Here is a 20,569-nt window from a genome sequence, read left to right on the forward strand (position 1 = left end):
TTAGGACTCGGTGGGTTTGGCCACATACTTTGTTCTGGTTCTCTGGCAGCGGCATGGTTCCGCTGATGTGTGATGCAGCGCATCTGCCCTGCGATGGTGAGCGTCATCCTCCAATAAGAAGGTAAACCAAGGACCGCCTGGGCCTCCTCTATAGTGCGCATCCTGTGCCTTTCTTTATTCCAAATTGAGATAAGCCTGGATGGGTGGTCACAACAATATCTCACCCCCTTCTTCCAGAGGAATGTTGTGGCTGGTCGGCGAGCCATGCGTCTCTGAAGGGTAATGGCCGCCAAGTCCTGAAAGATATCTACTTTCGTTCCCTCAAAGGTAATAGCAGTTTTATCCCTCACAGCTTCCATGGTAAGTTCCTTTTGTTTGTAGAAATGGAAGCATGTCAGTATATCCTGGGAGGTACCAGGGGTCCTAACGGGACAGCCCGCCCTGTGTGTGTGGTCCAGAGTAATGTCTTTATCTATCAGTGCCAGCGCTACATGTCGGAATAGGGGTAACGCATAGTTTTCTAGGTTGCCAGAGTGTGCTTGCATCGGCACGCCCTTAATACGTATATTGGAGTGACGTGACCTATTTTCTAGGTCTTCCAGGCAGTAATATAAATCTTTCTATTTTATCATGCAGGTCCAGCAGTTCTTGTTGATGTGCATTGAAGTCATGCTCCCACTGGTCACTGGCTGCCTCCAATGTATCCTGTTGCTGCTCCAGGTCATTCAAATCCTGTTTGAAGCCCTTGACGTCTGCTGCCATATCCCTCTTAAGGGCCGCAATATCTTCTCTGAGGGTGCCAAGAGAGTCCCCAAGAATGTGAGGGCAACGGGCACCTCAGTAGCGAGCATAGCCGCAGCAGTGTCAGTCACTAGCAAGGAAGCCCCAGGATGTGTGGGCGGCTGTTGCTCAGATTTTTTAGGGGGCATGTCTTTCAAGTTCTTGTCCGTTTTAGAGTGGTTGGTAGCCATTGTGCCGGGTGTAGTAGCGTCTGTAGGTAGTCATGTGGCTTGAACCGTCACAAACCAGGTCACGAGTGTGCACCAACCCAAAGTCTGTAGCGGCCCACCATATGTTGACCAAGAGTTACGTAGATTTGATATGGCAGTGTGGCTACAACATTGGTGTCCCGAGGTGCAGACAGGGCCGTATGGGAGCATAGCGCAACAAGTGCAGGACCAACGTGGTAAGAGAGAAGTGGCAGTGAATTGGCAGTTGGGGGTCCACGTTTAAAAAGTAAAACCACACTTAACGAAGCGCCAGGCCTGCCCCCTCAAGCCCCCACAGGTCGCAGTCCAGAGCAGGAGGCCCGAGGTCCCAGAGTCTCCTGCGTTCGTGAGGTGGCGGGTGGGTCAGTTCCTGCGCAGTTTGTATTAGAGGCCGGTCCGGTAAGTGCCAAAGTCAATAGAACTCAGACCCCAACACTCCCACTGGTCCAATGGGAGTGTGTGCTTTTATTCGTGGTAGCTTCACATCTTCTCAAGACAGCATACAGGGCAGGGAGTCCAGGATAGAAAAAGAGTATCAGGTGTTCTCAGGGCCTTCAGGCACTCCAAGCGCAGTTGTAGGGTGCGAGAGATGAGGCTGCGCGTTTAACCCGCGATCGTCAAGGTGAGACACCACGGTCAACTGCTCAGGCAAATCAGCCCCCTTTCTGCTGGATGCGTGGCAGAGGTAGTAGTGCTGCCAGGTCACTAGGTAATGGGGTGGCCGCACTCCACTAGTTGTGGGCACCTCAAGCCGGGCCACCGGGCCTGACGGACGAGGACGTGCCTCACTCCGCCCTCTTCTTGAGATCCCTAGCCATCCTAACGTTCCTGCAGAGCTGCGGGCTGTTAGTGTCCCAGGCGAATGCTCACCCCTCCGCAAGCCAGAGCAGGCAGGGCATGTTCACATCCTGTGGCCAGCACATCTCAGCTCCATTAGCAGGCCAGCTGCCATCTTGAGTGCGCCATAGCTGAGGCCGCAGGGGCAGCGGTTGTCCCAACAACGAGAGCGACGGTACTAAGGATGTCCACTGCATCACCACAGCATCCCCACAGCTCTCCTTCTCGATCACCAGCAGAACAGGGGTGGGGTAGTCTGCTGCCAATTCAGATTTCATGCTGTGTGGCTCCGTGAGGTTACTGCCACTTGGTCACCATCTTAAATACGTCCCCTCTGGGAGGCCACTTTTATGCCATCCTCTCGTTGTGAGAGAACTCAATAGCCATTGGGCCAATAACTCCCACTAAGCAACCCTTCCCACTTTACATCAATTCCTGGTTGTTTGACCACCAAACAATCCCAGGAAATCCCTCTCTACTCGACCCCAAGAAGGCACAAATATTTTTTTCCCTTTTGAGGAGCCCTGGACACAACCCTGGGATGTATCCAACATAATGGGACACTTCTTCTAGAAAACCAGTTGTAGGAGGCTGGCCTGGCTTGTAGTGGGTACCAGAGGTACTTACACCTTGTGCCAGGTCCAGTTATCCCTTATTAGTGTAGAAGAGGTGTTTCTAGCAGCTTAGGCTGATAAAAGGTAGCTATGGCAAAGCAGCTTAGGCTGAACTAGGAGACATGCAAAGCTCCAACTATACCACTGGTGTCATAGGCACAATATCATAAGAAAACACAATACACAGATGTACTAAAAATAAAGGTACTTTATTTTTATTACAATATGCCAAAAGTATCTCAGTGAGTACCCTTAGTATGAGGATAAGTTATATACACAAGATATATGCACACAAACCAAAATTATGCAGGTTATAGCAAGAAAAGTAATGCAAACAGTGTAGAATTATAATAGATTGCAATAGGAGCACATAGGTATAGGGGCAACACAGACCATATACTCCAAAAGTGGAATGCAAACCACAAATGGACCCCAAACCTATGTGAGCTTGTAGAGGGTTGCTGGGACTGTAAGAAAACAGTGAGGGTTAGAAAAATAGCCCACCCCAAGACCCTGAGAGGTAGGTGTAAAGTGCACCTACAACCCCCAGAGAGCACAGAAGTCGTGATAGGGGGATTCTGCAAGGAGAACAAACACCAGCAATGCAACAACAGTGGATTTCCGGACCTGAGTACCTGTAAGACAAGGGGACCAAGTCCAAGAGTCGCGACAGTGTCGAGAGTGGGCAGGAGCCCAGGAAATGCCAGCTGAGGGTGCAAGGAAGCTGACACCGGGTGGAAGAAGCTTGGTGTTCTGCAAGAACGAAGAGGACTAGGAACTTCCCCTTTGGAGGATGGACATCCCACGTTGTGAAGAAGCTTGCAGAAAGATCGCAAACAAGCCTTGCTAGCTGCAAGGGTCGCAGTTGGGGTTTTTGGAAGCTGCTGTGGCCCAGAAGGGACCAGGATGTCGCCACTTGGAGGAGGAGACAGAGGGGGCGCCCAGCAACGTAGGGAGCGCTCACAGAAGCAGGCAGCACCCACAGAAGCACCTGAACAGGCACTTAGAAGAAAAGTGAACCGGAGTCCACCCAAAGTCACAAAAGGGAGTCCCACGACGCCGGAGGACAACTCAGAAGGTTGTGCACTGCAGGTTAGAGTGTCGGGGACCCAGGCTTGGCTGTGCACGAAGGAAATCCTGGAAGAGTGCACAGGAGCCGGAGCAGCTGCAAATCACGCGGTACCCAGCAATGCAGTCTAGCGTGGGGAGGCAAAGACTTACCTCCACCAAACTTGGACTGGAGAGTCACTGGACTGTGGGAGTCACTTGGACAGAGTTGCTGAGTTTCAGGGACCACGCTCGTCGTGCTGAGAGGGGACCCAGAGGACCGGCGATGCAGTCTTTTGTTGCCTGCGGTTGCAGGGGAAGATTCTGTCGACCCACGGGAGATTTCTTCAGAGCTCCTGGTGCAGAGAGGAGGCAGGCTACCCCCAGAACATGCACCACCTGGAAACAGTCGAGAAAGCCGGCAGGATGAAGCGATACAAGGTTGCTAGTAGTCGTCTTGCTACTTTGTTGCAGTTTTGCAGGCGTCCTGAGCAGTCAGCGGTCGATCCTTTGGCAGAAGGTGAAGAGGGAGATGCAGATGAACTATGGTGAGCTCTTGCATTCGTTATCTGGTGAGATCCCCAAAGCAGAGACCCTAAATAGCCAGAAAAGGAGGTTTGGCTACCTAGGAAGGAGGATTGGCTACCAAGAGAGGTAAGAGCCTATCAGAAGGAGCCTCTGACGTCACCTGCTGGCACTGGCCACTCAGAGCAGTCCAGTGTGCCACAAACACCTCTGTTTCCAAGATGGCAGAGGTCTGGGACACACTGGAGGAGCTCTGGGCACCTCCTCTGGGAGGTGCAGGTCAGGGGAATGGTCACTCCCCTTTCCTTTGTCCAGTTGTGCGCAAGAGCAGAGCTGGGGGATCCCTGAACCGGTGTAGACTGGCTTATGCAGAGATGGGCACCATCTGTGCCCATCAAAGCATTTCCAGAGGCTGGGGGAGGCTACTCCTCCCCAGCCTTCACACCTATTTCCAAAGGGAGAGGGTGTTACACCCTCTCTCAGAGGAAGTCCTTTGTTCTGCCTTCCTGGGCCAGGGCTGCCTGGACCCCAGGAGGGCAGAAACCTGTCTGAGGGGTTGGCAGCAGCTGCAGTGGAGACCCCGGAAAGGCAGTTTGGCAGTCCCGGGTTCTGTGCTAGAGACCTGGGGGATCATGGAATTGTCCCCCAATGCCAGAATGGCATTGGGGTGACAATTCCATGATCTTAGACATGTTACATGGCCATGTTCGGAGTTACCATTGTGACGCTGTACATAGGTAGTGACCTATGTACAGTGCACGCGTGTAATGGTGTCCCCGCACTCACAAAGTCCGGGGAATTTGCCCTGAACGATGTGCGGTCACCTTGGCTAGTGCCAGGGTGCCCACACACTAAGTAACTTTGCACCCAACCTTCACCAGGTGAAGGTTAGACATATAGGTGACTTATAAGTTACTTAAGTGCAGTGGTAAATGGCTGTGAAATAACGTGGACGTTATTTCACTCAGGCTGCAGTGGTAGGCCTGTGTAAGAATTGTCAGAGCTCCCTATGGGTGGCAAAAGAAATGCTGCAGCACATAGGCATCTCCTGGAACCCCAATACCCTGGGTACCTCAGTACCATATACTAGGGAATTATATGGGTGTACCAGTATGGCAATGCGAATTGGTGAAATTGGTCACTAGCCTGTTAGTGACAAATTTGGAAAGAAATGAGAGAGCATAACCACTGAGGTTCTGGTTAGCAGAGCCTCAGTGAGACAGTTAGTCATCACACAGGTAACACATACAGGGCACACTTATGAGCACTGGGGCCCTGGCTGGCAGGGTCCCAGTGACACATACAACTAAAACAACATATATACAGTGAAATATGGGGGTAACATGCCAGGCAAGATGGTACTTTCCTACACCAGTTATGCAATTGGTTCCCCCTGTGGAGGAGCTGCCAGCCTGTCTGCATACACAAAGAAATGGGCAGGCAAGGGTATGATTGCCATTTCCTTTTGCTGAGGCTAGCCTCTTTGCAGCTGGGCCATCTGTGGGCATTGTCCAGGAGTCATCCTGCTGGAGGAGGTCTCACATCTTCCCACCAGCGATTTTCTTTGTTTCCTATTCCTGGGTGCGATTCACACTTCCTAGGAAAGGGGCAGCATGTTGTACCAGGTGACAACTGCTACAAATAGACAGGAAAGTCTACCAGAGGTATGTGCAGCAAAGTGGTGACTTTCTAAAGTAATTTATCTATGAAAGTTACCTAAAATCCGATTTCAGCTATGTGTTTCAGTGAAATGATTAATGTGATACGCTGAAGTAATACCTTTGATGGTCTCAAATGGAAGTTAGCACTTAGGGCCAGATTTATACTTTTTGACGCAAACCTGTGTTACCGCAGGTTTGCGTAAAATAGTATAGCGCCGGCTGGCCCCATTCCAGGACTCCAGCCGGCCACCATATTTAAGAAACGGTGAAAGCTGGCACTAAGGCCTGGTTAGCGTCAAAATACATGACACTAACCGGGTAGGGAAGGCGTAGGGAGAACTGGAGGTTGAGCGGGAAAGAATGCTGCTAGTCAGGTTAAAGTAAAAAACAAAATGACTAACCTGACTAGCATCATTTTTTTGACGCACAACCCCCCCTGGACATGACTCCTGTCTTAGTAAAGACAGGAGTCATGCCTCCCAGCCCAATGACCATACCCAGGTGACTTAAGTCCCCTGGGCATTGCCATTGGACACAGTGCCATGTAGGGGGGCCCAAGATGTGTCCCCCTATGGCACTTTGAGAAGAAAAAAAAACGCTAACCTGGGATGGGTCCTCACATCCTTAGGTGTCCTCCAGGTGTGGGTGCCGGTGGGTGGGAATGTCCCTGGGGGCAGGGAAGGGCACCTGTAGGCTGTTTCTGACCATGGAAATGAGCCCACAGGTCCCCTAACACCTGCCCTGACCCAGGCATTAAATAATAATGCTTAGCAGGCTTAGCACCATTATTTAAGGCCCTCCTCCTCCCGTGCGTGATTTTTGCACGGGAGGATAAATAAGGCGCTAGGGCCTTTGAGTCATTTTTTGCCCGGGAACGCCTATCTTGCATCTCATTGACACAAGGTAGGTTTTTACGGTAAAAAAAATGACGCTAACTCCATAACTTTGGCGCGAGACAAGTCTAGCACCAAAGTATAAATATGGAGTTAAGTTTGTGCCGGGTTTGCGTAAAAAATTACACTAATCTGGCGCAAACAGAGTATAAATATGGGCCTTAGCGTGGTGGCTAGTGAAAGTTCATGTTAGACACCGGCCTTGCTACAATGAAATCGTCAATCTTTAGTTTTCACTCCCAGGTCATGTTAAACACTAACAGAACATTCTCTTCTTTTTAATGCTATGCACCCTGCCTGGGGGGGGGGGGCATTAGGGTGGCTTATTACTATTAAAAAGGAAGGATTTGACTTTGCAAAAAGGGTGTATTTTGCCTTGTTGAGTTGGCAGTTCTAAAGCTGCCGTCGGGCTGTGGTGGCAGGCCTAGAGTCACGTTTCAACTTGTCACAGCCACTAGAGACATTTAATTACTATCCCCCGGTACTTTAGTCCCTGTACTAGCGACTTATAGGGAAGCTAAATGAGCCGTTTGGGTATTAGCCAATTGAACGAGTACTTTGGCCCAGGATACTGCAGATTTTAAAAACCAGCTCCGTCAGTCCAAAAACCTAGAGTGGAGGGGTGATCATACGAACAGAGGTCCTTTTCTACAATTGCAAATATATTTTTAAATCATTCATTACATCCCTTAAAAAGCTGCCTTCCTTCTTGCACTCACTTGAGCCTTGTTCTCTGTTATTCTTCAGCATACACTGAAAATTGAATATCTACACACTGCAAATAACGGTGAGAAGGTGAATTGCCCAAGATCACACATTCTGGTCAAGTGGTCAGATTCTGGTCAAGCTCGTACTTCGACGCTGCACTCCTGGTTCAGAAACCTTCAACCCAAGCCACCAGACCACGTCATCCTGCCTCCTGCCATCTCCCAGGGCTGGTAAGTTACAGAGGTGAATAAGGTGTCTGGTGCCTACATGCAATGAACGGGGCGAGGCTTGGAGACTTGGATCCACCGGGCCCACTATTCCGAGGGGCACTGCAGTGTCTCATCTGCCCCAATGTTTACACTTGTAAAGAAGTTTTTTAAAGACATTGTTTTATCAGATTAACGTTGTTCAGTCGGTCTTTCTGAGCATGTAAATATCCATGCTAGTGCATGTGACACTGAAGCATGTGAATATCCATGCTAGTGCATGTAAATATCCGTGCTAGTGCATGTGAATATCCAGGCTAGTGCATGTGATATTGAAGCATGTAAATATCCATGATAGTGCATGTGAATTTCCATGCTAGTGCATGTGATATTGAAGCATGTAAATATCCATGCTAGTGCATGTGAATATCCATGCTAGTGCATGTGATACTGAAGCATGTGAATATCCATGCTAGTGCACGTAAATATCCGTGCTAGTGCATGTAATAATGAAGCATGTAAATATCCGTGCTAGTGCATGTAATAATGAAGCATGTGAATATCCATGCTAGTGCATGTAATAATGAAGCATGTGAATATCCATGCTAGTGCATGTGATACTGAAGCATGTGAATTTCCATGCTAGTGCATGTGATACTGAAGCATGTAAATATCCATGCTAGTGCATGTGAATATCCATGCTAGTGCATGTGATACTGAAGCATGTAAATATCTATGCTAGTGCATGCAAACATCCATGCTATTGAATGTGATAATGGAGTAGTGTTCAGAATAGTGATGCCATTAGGGCGTCTTCAAACACCCCTCTTTACAACCCAAAAAAAACCTGTATTTTGCTTACGAAATAGCTGTAAATCTTGTTTTTTAAAGAGCGCATGCCATTGACCCCGAATATTTAGAGCAATGATGGGGTGTAGAGAAGGCGGGTCCACTTTTTCAGGTCTGCGGTGGTATCTCTAGGGGGGGGGGGGGGGAGGGGGGGGGGGCAGACGGAGCACAAGCCCCAGCTCCATGTGTCCTGTTTCTCCCTTAGGGGTGGTATCTCTAGAGGGGGCTGGCGGAGCCCATCCTCCCTTAGGGGTGGTGTCTCTAGAGGGGTGGTGCCCATGCCCCATCTCCATGTGTCCTGTTCGTCCCTCAGGGGTGGTATCTCTAGAGGGGTGGAGCCCATGCCCCAACTCCATGTGTCCTGTTCGTCCCTCAGGGGTGGTGTCTCTAGAGGGGTGGTGCCCATGCCCCATCTCCATGTGTCCTGTTCCTCCCTCAGGGGTGGTATCTGTAGAGGGGGCAGAGTATCTCTAGAGGGGACAGGCTGAGCCCATCCTCCCTCAGGGGTGGTATCTCTAGAGGGGGCAGAGTATCTCTAGAGGGGGCAGAGTATCTCTAGAGGGGACAGAGTATCTCTAGAGGGGACAGACGTGGCACAGGCCCCAGCTCCATGTGTCCTGTTCCTCCCTCAGGGGTGGTATCTCTAGAGGGGGCAGGCGGAGCCCATCCTCCCTTAGGGGTGGTGTCTCTAGAGGGGTGGAGCTTATGCCCCAGCTCCATATGTCCTGTTCCTCCCTTAGGGGTGGTGTCTCTAGAGGGGGCAGAGTATCTCTAGAGGGGGCAGAGTATCTCTAGAGGGGACAGACGTGGCCCAGGCCCCAGCTCCATGTGTCCTGTTCCTCCCTCAGGGGTGGTATCTCTAGACGGGGCAGGTGGAGCCCATGCCCCAGCTCCATGTGTCCCGTTCCTCCCTTAGGGGTGGTATCTCTAGAGGGGTGGAGCCTATGCCCCAGCTCCATGTGTCCCGTTCCTCCCTTAATTCCTCACCACCACAGCAGCCGAATGTACCCGGGGGTGAGGCTGAAATAAACAGGCACTGCACCTTGTCACACACATTCATTTTTCCAATCACCATTCATTGCAAAGCGGAGGGTTTTGCTTAAAACGTTTAAATGTGACTTTATATGCATGTGGAGATATATGTATCTATATCCGAATATACATCTAGAGATATCTGCAGGCATACAGTCAGATTTAAACATTTTAAGCAAATATCTATCTTTGCAAGGATATCTATCTTTGCAACCCTATCTGTGTCTCTACGTCCGTGTGTGTCCTGTCTACCTGTCTATCAAGCTGCTTATCTATCGTCTCTCTAGCTGCTCCTATCTATCTAAATGCATATAAAACGTCCGTATGTGGACCCGCTGATCTGTGACCGATGTGCGCAGACTGCGCCCGGCTGGAGGTAGAACAATGATTGAGCTGCAGCTGCCACCGAGGAGCTTTTACTCCCGTCAGCCACTAGATGGGGGTAGGCCCTAAGAATTAGCGCCGAGTGAAGCAAAACTGCACATAACTACTTGCTGACTTCACTCCTCACCCTTCTCGGCGGGGTCTGGAGGGTGCACCCCCTGTTCACCCAGGAGCAGCACGTGACAGGGGCTGTGTGCGCCGGTCTGCAGCCCCCCGACCACCCTGCGATGATCCCACACTGCTGAGCTACTCCAGTGATGGTTACTAGAGCCTGTGCCAGAGGGCTATACTGCTTGTTAAAGGCCCTAAACCCGGGGTGTTGGCCTATAACAAGGGTAAGGCCCTTTAACAACAGGTGCATCCTGAGGCAGAGGGGCTGTAAGGCTATTAGAGTGAGGGAAGAATATTCTAAACTAAAAGGGGAGAAACACCAAGACAAACAGGAATGTTGGCGCTCTGGGCTTTTATCAGGCATTACAGGGCGGGAGCTACCCCATTGTTTCAATGGAGCGCTCAACAGTCCAGTTTTCTAATATACTTTATTATATACACATTCTGCCCTCTAGTGGCAGATTGTTCCAATAGCCCTATAGCCTGCTCCAGCGTTAAAAGCGCGAGCCGCAAGCGAGGGCCTAAAACGAGGGCGAGCACTCAGTCTATCAATGGCAAGGCGTCACCTTGTGCCAGTCCGGGGTGTCTGCCTTTCCAAACGTTTCCACTGCAGAAGGAAACAAACATTGGCAAAGCTAATAGGTTGCTTATCAGAGCTACTGACTTGCAATGATTTTTAACTACGCTGTACAACAGTATGGCTGCTGTGCAGCGTGTTTTTTTTTTTTTTTTAAAGTTCTAAGACAGAGCTAGCGCTAATATGTTTGAATGAAAAAACAAAGAAAGGGGGTAGCAGACAGGGGGACGAGGCAACACAAGAAAAGGATGCAGATGGGTGAACAAGACACGCAAGAGACAATGTGGAAGCAGACGGAAAAACAGACAATGGTAACTAAAACTAGTGCCATAAAGTACCTACAAGTCGCACCCCCACCATCTACAGTGCAACGATTCTCCCAAAGGTGGGACCAATGATTTCATTTCAGATGTGTGATGTTATCAGTGAATGCCACAAATCATGTCATGAGTGATGTAATATGTGAGAGCACAAGCAGTGCATGGGGGGGGGGGGCACGAGTTATAGTTAGTTGACATAACTATAGCTGACGAATTTAAGTGATTTTGCTCATTTAACATGACACGTTTTAACTGACATTTTCATCTAATAAGGTTACTTTAACTTTAGGTTTTGCCAGTGGATTGTTAAGGTTTTTTGTTAATGCAAAGTTAAATAGACTTGCCATACCTAAGTATAATGCAGCCTTAACCCTTGGTTGGTTCAGTGAATTTCAAAGTTTTTTTTTTCAATGTAAATTAATCCCACGTTGCGCATGTGGGGTTGGGCACAGGGCCTAGCAACAACCTCATGCCTTGCAAGGGCTTTGGCTGTGTGGGCCACAGAGTTATAGCTGACTCTGTGACGTTACAATATAAGGGGTTCATTTTAAGTATGGCAGACCTATTGACAGTGACAAAGGGTAAAAATACCACAATTAAAAAAATCGACTTTATCAAGGGCTCTAAATACTAATATATATATATAAATCAGACCTATTATCTTTATCAAACTATTACCCGTAATTATAATTAAATGTGCATTTTATAAATTCACACATTCCAGTGTTTAATAAAAGTGATTGTGATTTTTTTAAAATAAAAACTTATTTAAAAAAAAAAGACAACATGTCTCAGACTTTCTTTTAATGTTTTTTCAGGCCACACCATGCATAGCTTATCACCTCACATATTACATTACTCATGACATGATCTAGGATGTTATTGATAACATCACTGCAACATCTGAAATTACATAATTGATGACAATACTAACAACACTGTGCATGGTGGGGGCGGGCCCTTCCCCGTATTTAAAAAAAATAATAATATATATATATATGGCTTCTCTTTGGGCCGTATTTATTGATGAAAAAAGATAAAGGTGCCATTTTGTTTTTACTGAGGTTGAAGGACAGCGACAAAAACATATTTTAAAACTTTTGGCCCCTTTGCGACCCTTCCCTCGCCACAAGGGCTTGAGGGGGGGGTAAGGTATCCCTTCACTGTCTCCTTATATTCTTTTTTTATACGTTTTTCAGGACAGGGGAGTAAATCCTTCAGCCCTGTAATGGCTGCCGGAACATTTCTTTTTATGTTGCAACTATCCAATCAGAGCTCTCTCCTGTGGGACTCTCACTCCCATGGGAGCAAGGTGTCCAAAGGGAGGAAAAAGGCCCCTCGGTCAATCTGATCGCTCTATTTTATTTTTAAAGTTGTGTGATCGAGGGAGTCTCATGCGAGCCCCACAAACGCAAATGTTCAGATATACGTGAAGACTTGTCAAACGGTGCCAAAGTTATTAGCAAACCAAAAAATAATTTCCATGGACAGGTATTCCTAACTATAGCTACCAGGCAATATACATCGAGAAACATATACACAAACATACAAAGTCAGATTTCAATATTTTAAGCATATAAATATATTTACTTAAAAAAAAGGTTACTGAGACGTTATAGTTAGGCTCACATTTTAAACATACGAAACCACAGAAATTCACCAGTTATAGTTAGTTACCTCAAGTAACTATAACTTGTGCCCTAAGATAACTATAACTTGCGCCCCACGCCATGCACAGTTTTTTCATCAAACATTTCACTGCAAATGTTACATTAATATTATCAAAGATGTCATGAGTGCCATAATTTGTGGGATCATTAGCAGTGCATGGTGAGGGCGCAAATTATAGTTACCTTAGGGCACGAGTTATAGTTACTTGAGGTAACTCTAACTAGAACTTGTGAATTTCTATGGTTTCGTACGTTTCAAATTTGAGCCTAACTATAATAGCTTATCAGAGGGTAGTGTTAACCATTTGTTGTACACACACAGGTAATAAATGAGAAAACATACTCAAATACTTAACTCCAGGCCAATAGGTTTTTATATAGAAAAATATTATTTTCTTAATTTATTTTAGAACCACAAGATTCAGAATGTAGGTAAGTAAATACATTGTAAGCTACTTCACACAGGTAAGTATGGAACTTTGACTTAAAACAGTAATGTACACAGCTTTTAAAAATGGCAAATAGCTATTTTAAAAGTGGACACTGCAAAAATCAACAGTTCCTGGGGGAGGTAAGTAATAGTTTGTTTCTCAGGTAAGTAAAGCACTTACAAGTTCAGTCTCCTGGACATAGGCAGCCTACAGTTGGGGGTTCAAGGCAAAACCAAAGCCACAGCAACAGAGGGCCGGTCAGGTGCAGAGGTCAGAGGAGGGCCCAAAACACATAGGTGCCTATGAAGAACAGGGGTTCTATGGTCCTAGTCTGCATACAGGTAAGTTCCTGCGTCCTTGGGGAGCAGACCAGGGGGGTTTTGTAGAGCACCGGGGGGGGACACACACAGGCACACAAAACACACCCTCAGTGGCACAAGGGCGGTCAGATGCAGTGTGCAAAGTAGGTGTCTGGTTTGTCGTTGAAAGCAATAGAGAGACCCGGGGGTCACTTTGGCGAAGCAGGCAGGGCACAAGGGGGCTTCTCGGGCCAGCCACTGACTGGGCTAGGATGAGGGCCGCCTGCTGGTCACTCCTGCATTGGTAGGCGGTTCCTCTCGGTCCTGGGGGCTGCAGGTGCAGTGCTTGGTCCAGGTGTCGGGTTCCTTTGTTACCAGGCAGTCGCGGTCAGGGGTAGCCTCTGGATCCTCTCTGCAGGCGTCGCTTTTGGGGTGCAGGGAGGTCGACACAGGGTGTCCACGTCATTGGAGTGCCTGGGGCTCCTCTCTGCAGTGTTGGTTCTCCTGAACTCGAACCAGGGGAGTCTGGTGCAAAGGAGTGAGGTGAGAGTCTCTTTAAAGTTGGCTTCTTGCTGCTATTTTTGAACGGAGCCGCTGTTCTTGGGAGTTTCTTGGTCCTTCAGGTGCAGGGCAGTCCTCTGAGTCCTCAGAGGTCGCTGGTACCGCTGGATGCGTCGCTGTGAAGGTTCTTTGAGTCTGAAGACAGTCCGGTAGGGCTGCAGCCAAGTCAGTTGTTGTCTCCGTCATCTCTGCTGGGCTTTCTGGGCAGCAGTCCTTCTTTCTTCAGGTTGCAGGAATCTGATTTCCTGGGCTCAGGGTTGCCCTAACTACTCAATTTAGGGGGGGTGTTTAGGTCTTGGGGGCAGTAGCCAATGGCTACTGTCCTGGAGGGTGGCTTCACCCTCTTTGTGCCTCCTCCCTGAGGGGAGGGGGCCCATCCCTCATCCAACTGGGGGGAATCCTTCAAAACAAGATGGAGGATTTCTTAAGGCAGGGGTCACCTCAGCTTAGGACACATTAGGAGCTGTCCTGACTGGGGGGTGACTCCTCCTTATTTTTCTCATTATCTCCTCCTCACTTGCCGCCAAAAGTGGGGGCTGAGTCCGGAGGGTCGTGCATCTCCACTAGCTGGAGTGCTCTGGGGCACTGTAACACCAGGCTTGAGCCTTTGAGGCTCACCGCCAGGTGTTACAGTTCCTGCAGGGGGAGGTGAGAAGCACCTCCACCCAGTACAGGCTTTGTTCCTGGCCACAGAGTGACAAAGGCACTCACCCCATGTGGCCAGAAACCCGTCTGGATGTGGCAGGCTTGCAGGAACTGGTCAGCATAACACTAGCATTTGGACTGGTATGCAGGGGGCATCTCTAAGATGCCCTCTGTGTGCATTTTTCAATAAATCCCGCTCTGGCATCAGTGAAGATTTGTTGTGCTGCGAAGTTTGAAACCAATCTTCCCAGAATTCAGTGTAGCCATTATGGAACTGTGGAGTTCGTGTTTGACAAACTCCCAGACCATATACTCTTTATGGCTACCCTGCACTTACAATGTCTAAGATTTGGCTTAGACACTGTAGGGGCATAGTGCTTATACAACTATGCCCTTATCTGTGGTATAGTGCACCCTGACACATTGTGCATGTGCTGAGTGAGGGGTCCCCAGGGTGGCATAAGACATGCTGCAGCCCTTAGTGACCTTCCAGGGCACAGGGCCCTTGGTACCAGGGTTACCAGTTACAAAGGACTTATCTGTGTGCCAGGGTTGTGCCAATTGTGGGAACAAAGGTACAGTTTAGGGAAAGAACACTGGTGCTGGGGCCTGGTTAGCAGGGTCCCAGCACACTTTCAATCATAACTAGCATCAACAAAAGGTAAAACGTTAGGGGGTAACCATGCCATGAGAGGCATTTTCCTACAACGTCTTTGTAACGTTTTTGTTTTCTCAGGGAATTTCTTTGTTTTTTTTTTATGCACAGTCATTTTCATTACTATACATTAATCCAACCACCGCCCCTTACGGCCTTTGGCCTGCAGCCAGGCCCTGAGGCCAACCCTGTATAGGCAACCATCTTTGCACCGTGCACGGCCTCCGCCCGTGCGCAGCGGAGGTTACCCGCAAGACCTGGCCTAGAGCCAGACTCTGCAGCCATCCCCCATAACCACCCAACCCCATGCTGTGCACAGTCCTTTGCTCGTGCATGCCAGCAGTAGGCCGCAGCCTCTCTGGTTGTGACAACAGCTTTGAGAGGGTATATCTGGGGGTGAGAGTGGCTGTGAAAGTGTGTGTCTGGGTGTGAGAGTGTGTACATCAGTGTTTTACTGGGTGCATCAGTGTGTGCGAGGGTGTCTGTGTCTGAGAGTGGGTGTGTGAGAGTCTGAGTGGGTCTGTTAGTGGGTGCATAACTGTCTGAGTCGGGCTGTGTTGGCAGCCACCTTTGGACTCTGATCCAGAGTCCCCAGATTTCGCTGCCAACACTTCCTGGTTGAAGTGTTGACAGCCTGTGAGAGACAGCTTTGTGTTGACATGTTTATCCCCCAACTGTTTATCAGATGTTGATGTGTTCTAGAAACAAAGCAAAGCTCTTCCCCTAAATCTGCTGTGATGCATTGGCACAATTGGATACACCCTTAGCTTCCACTATAAGTCCCTTGTAAGTGAGCACCTATGTGCCCAGGGCATGAGGTACTGTGGGTAGGCCCCTGAGGGCAGCAGCACTGATTGTGCCACCCTCTAGGGCCATGCATCCAGATGCACCCAGCACTGCCATTGCAGTCTGAGTGTTCTGGTGCAAACCTAAACCACAAACTTGACATGGCACACTACCTGAGTGTCCTGTACACCATACCCTGCACTTACTATGGGTAAGACACCCCTCTGGCATAGATAACGCACTCTGATGTTGAATACTATGAGGCGAATATGACACCCCTACTGCAACGACTAGAGCAAGATGTGCAACATTGACAGTCGCTGCCACTATCCCTATTAGGGAAAGCAGCCATGTTTAAAATGATAGCGCTCCCCAGAATGCTGTACATTACACAAAATACACCATATAAAATACCAGATAGGTTTTTCACTAAGATAGAAAGCCTGGTAGCACAGTTGCTATGGGCGAGTGGGTAACCCAGAATATCTTTGAAAGCAATGCAAAGATCAAGTTTTGAAGGGGGAATTGCATTGCCGAATGTGCGGAAGCAGCGCAAGTCAGTGTAGTAAATGTTTGGACATATATGAAAGCTGATAGCCCGGCGTTCTCGGGAGATAAATTAGGAATGAGGACACACAGTTACCTGCATGCATTATACAGAGGAAGAATTCCTCCGAATGTGTACCCGGCGACACAAAGGGTGATTGATATCTGGAGGAAACTGACGAAGGAGATGAGATGGAATGGGATGGGAGACTAACCCCCAAAACCCCGTTATGGGAAGGTACAAGGTTAAAAGAGGTCTCGTCACTGCAGGGATTCAAAGGATGGAATAACATTGGTATATCCAATCTAGCGGAAGTATGGGGTGCAAATGGAATAGTCCCATTCTCATACCTACAGACAGAATATAAGATGACTGGGTCTCAGTGGCTCAAATACAGACAACTATCCCATGCCCTGAAAACTAGCATTCCTCCAGATTACGAGACGCAAGAAAATTCCCCATTAGAAAACAGGTTGGTGAGTGGAAAAGTTGACAAGAAACTGGTTTCAATGACATATGGTACTTTGATAAGGAACACACAAGCTACACTGCTGGATAGATGGGAAATAGACGCGGGGAACCTAGAAGAGGATGATTGGGCGGAGGAGGTGGAATTCACAAAAAAAGGTGGCAATAAACTATATCTTTTAGCTTAGGCAGCTCAAAATACTACACAGGGTGTACTACACTCATACTTCTTTATATAAGATAGGATGGATTGACAGCACGAGATGCTGGAGAAACTGCGGGATGAAAGGCTCCTTTCAGCATATTATATAGAGCTGCGCATGCCTTCAGAGGTACTGGGGCAAGGGGTAAAGTACACTGGTGACAGCAATTAGCGGGACCTTTAGACTGACACCAAGGATAGCGTTACTGGGTATTGGGAAACCTCAGACTAGACATGTCATCAAAAACACTCCTCAACATAGGTTGTATGGTAGCCAAAAGAGCTATAGCCCAGAGATGGGGCTCGGCAATGCCCCCTACACATCGGAACTGGGAAATAGGAATGTAATATTGAGAATTATAGAAAAAGAAGTGTACAAGGGTAGAGAATGTATGAAGAAATATGGGGAGGATGGGAAACAGAATTATAAAAGGACACAAAAGTGGAACAGTGGTGTGCCTATAATGATAACCCGTACAGAACAAGATAGTAAAAGCTAGTCCAGAATGGCAATAGAGGAATTATATATTTCTGGATTAAAGTCATTTGTGAGTGGGACCAGGGTGGAGTAGAAGGTGCAATGAACTGTTAAAGATGTCGATTATGTGCATGAATGTTCTAACTGTTAATAACTGGCAATAACAAAAATGTTAATATATTTTTTTTAAAGACACCCCTCTGGCAGGCCTTACAGCCCTAAGACAGGCGCTCCATATTACATGTGAGGGCGTAGCTGCATGAGCAATATGCCCCACTGTGTCCCTGCCACACCTGGGACATAGTGAGTGAACAGGACAGCCATTTTAATACATGTGCTGGACACTGGTCGATATGAGTTTTACAGCTATATGATGGCCACGCTGAATCCTGGGTTGTTTGGTATCAAACAACTCAGAATGATAAATCCAAACTGGCACCAGTACTGGGTTTATCCCTAAATGTACCCAGGGGTCACCTTAGAGGTGCCCCCTGCAAAAGCTAACTATCCTGGCATGGTAGCTGACTGTTCTATCCACCCTGCCACCTCCAGACAGCCAATATACAAACCTTGGGGGAGAGCCCTGCCTCTCCGGTTTGTAAGACAATGCCCTTCTTGGGTAGAGGAGCTAACACCCCTCCCTCAGAAATGTGCACTGTCCTGGCAGTGAGCTTCTAAGGGCTTACTGCCCTTGAAACCCGTCCCCCAAGCATGCTGCTAGCAGCAGCTGGCATCCCCCTTTGCACGCCCCCACTTTTGGTGGGAGCAAAGGTGGGAAACCTAACAAAGGGTAGGAGGAGTGGCCTCACCTGCCATCCACCACCCCTAAGGTGTTGGCTGCGAGGGGGGCCCTCTATTTAATTTTCCTCCATCTTGGATGGAAGGAAAATAGCCAATTAGGTTAATAGCAGTGACCCTTCCCACAGGAAGTGGCCATTGTAGTGGATGTAGCCACCCAAAGGGAAGTGTCCCATTAGACACTACCAGGTTCCCCCTAAAACACCCAATAAATTCAGTATTTAGTGTGCATACCTGGACCAAAAGATTTGATTCGAAAGGACAAAGACCAGCACTAAAGAAGATCCAAAGCAAGAGAACTATGGACCTGCTGCATTAAGAAAAGGCGCCAAAGCCTGCCTGCTGCACCAAGGACCCAACAGTTGCCGCTGACACTGGACTGGCCTCAAGAGACCCAGAGGACCTCCAGGCATCAAAAATCGCCTAGATCTCCCTTTTGAGTGGAGGTACCACTCTTCAACCAACAAAGAACCAGCAACCTGGTGAGGGTCACCTCACTGACCGGCCAATATCGCCCAAACCCGGAAGTCGCAGCCGGAGCCGGCGACACATTGACCGCTAGGACAAACCCCGCAAGTGTGTCAAGTTTGGTCACACTGCACCCCCTGGTGGCCGAGCCGTACCAATAACCTGGGTTCTGGTCATTGGACGCCAGACACCTAGAAAACCAGCTCCCCCAGAGCTGAAAAAGGACGAGGAGAAAGCCCCAGTCGAGGGACTTTAAGAACACCTTGGAACTCCCGCCAGAGTGCTCTCGTTGTCCTGTAAGCAGCACTCAAAGAGACCTACCTCCAGCTCAAAGGGAATCTGTTGCGCACAGATCCTGGATCAACAACTCACTCTGCAACGAGGAACCAACTGTGCCCCCAGGGTCCCACACCCCTTGCAACCTCAACACCACAAGGGGAACCAAAGGCACCCCCTTTAAGTCTGCAAGAACCACCCTTTTCCAAGTGGACCCCCTGAGTGGCCCTGTACCTGCTCCAAGAGACTTCCATCGCTTCTCCCACCGGAACCCGGAGTTGCCCGAGCCTCTCCAGCTAGCACAGTATGCCCACCGATGACCTCGACCAACCTGCAAAAGCGAAACCTGGTAACACAACTGTACGGTTGTAGATGCATTTTTAAAAGTGACTGCCTATTGATTCCTATGGTGCGTAAATACACACAGAAAGACTGCATTTATTAAAACTTCAAAAATTCATAACTCAAAAAGTAATAAACCAATTTTGATAATCTTGGTCTTAAAATTTATATACAAATCTGAGGTATTCCTATAAATTGGTCATGAGTTATCCCTTTGAGTGTATGAGATACATGATTGATACTGTGAGTACAGCCAGTTCTCTGCACCGCTCCAAGATTAGCCTAACTGCTCGACCAAGCTACCTTAAAAATTAGAGCATTAGGTGATCTAGTTTTTGCCTCTTGAAACCAACATGTGGTTTCCTGGACCCCCTACACTGTGTGCCTAGTTTTGTACACTACATAGAAGGCCAGCCTCTTACACAGCCAATCACAGCTCTGCACGAGATCGGGAGGGGTTGTGAATCATTTGCGTCTCTATGAATACAAATTTGTTTTCCCCTTAATTTCTCAAAACCTACTGAACGGATTTACACCAAAACAAAAAAGGATTTCCTTCTGGACCAGGACCTACCTTCCCTCCAGTAGTTTCAGTGATATCGCTGTTCAAAATCCGTATGGGAAAATAAATGGGGAAACCTTGTTTTGGGAGCCCCCCTTTTTCTCTGACCCCCACCCCAACATATGTAGGTGGCCCTCACAGCTTTATCTGTGGCTCAATGCGTGCCCCCCCCACCCCGGTAAAATTCACTTCTAGGGGCGCTACTGACCACCCTTCACCTCGGGTATGAAGCATCCTGGTGCAGACGGATCAGGAGTAGGGTGACTACCTGTCCGTAAATTTCACGGACTGCCCGTAATTTCGCCCTGCCGTCCGTTGTCCGTGATGAAAGGCTTAACGGACGGCATTTGTCCGTAATTTTAGCCTTTCACCAAAAGGACAAGGGAAGGTAGAGCGAAATTACGGGCAGATTAGTTTCCCCAGCAGGTTTCAAAGGCAGGGAGTCTCGTGTGCTGTGAGGGAGGGAGGGGCAAACAGATAAGAATCAGACCCTCTTGCTAGGGTGTCTCCTTCACTAAAGACATGCAAATGTGGGCAACTGGTAAATCTGCAAATGCAAAGGGGCTTGAAAACCTGCATTGACTTTACTAAAAGGAGTCACTTGAAGTTTTCTGGTGGCAAAGATATT

At 48.4% G+C, this 20,569-nt stretch overlaps 1 protein-coding gene across 1 annotated transcript in view; it reads left to right on the forward strand.

Annotated features, from left to right (window-relative positions):
- The first annotated feature begins 804 nt into the window (after window positions 1–804).
- SMIM40 (small integral membrane protein 40) overlaps window positions 805–20,569 on the forward strand; it is a 53,269-nt gene continuing 33,504 nt past the window's right edge. Inside the window, exons 1-2 of the transcript XR_011205104.1 lie at window positions 805–819; window positions 7,314–7,504. The gene's annotated coding sequence lies outside the window, so the exon portion shown is untranslated. The remainder of the gene's footprint in view (window positions 820–7,313; window positions 7,505–20,569) is intronic.

The sequence above is a fragment of the Pleurodeles waltl genome, chromosome 6 (genome assembly GCF_031143425.1).
Source record: "Pleurodeles waltl isolate 20211129_DDA chromosome 6, aPleWal1.hap1.20221129, whole genome shotgun sequence".
Lineage (NCBI taxonomy): Eukaryota > Metazoa > Chordata > Amphibia > Caudata > Salamandridae > Pleurodeles > Pleurodeles waltl.